This window comes from Haliaeetus leucocephalus, unplaced genomic scaffold, assembly GCF_000737465.1.
Source record: "Haliaeetus leucocephalus isolate CR32 unplaced genomic scaffold, Haliaeetus_leucocephalus-4.0 Scaffold110, whole genome shotgun sequence".
Taxonomy (NCBI): Eukaryota; Metazoa; Chordata; class Aves; order Accipitriformes; family Accipitridae; genus Haliaeetus; species Haliaeetus leucocephalus.
In genome coordinates this window covers 24,163-24,374 of record NW_010972546.1, presented here as the reverse complement: position 1 = coordinate 24,374, position 212 = coordinate 24,163, and positions in this window count along the sequence as shown.

The following is a 212-nucleotide window of genomic DNA, read 5'->3' as shown; positions in this document are numbered from 1 at the left end:
CCCCGCGCGGGGCAAGCGGGAGCCGGCCCCCGGCGGCGCCCCGCCGGGCGGCCCCTGCCGCAGCCGGAGCCGGTTCTCACGTTTTCGGGGGGCCCACAACAGAGCCGCTTACGCAACCGCATGTCTGCGAGTGCCGGCAGGGCCGCCAAGTCAACCAAAAGCGAGCGAGGCGGGGGGGAGAGAGCGGGAGGCGAGCGGGGAGCCCAGAATCC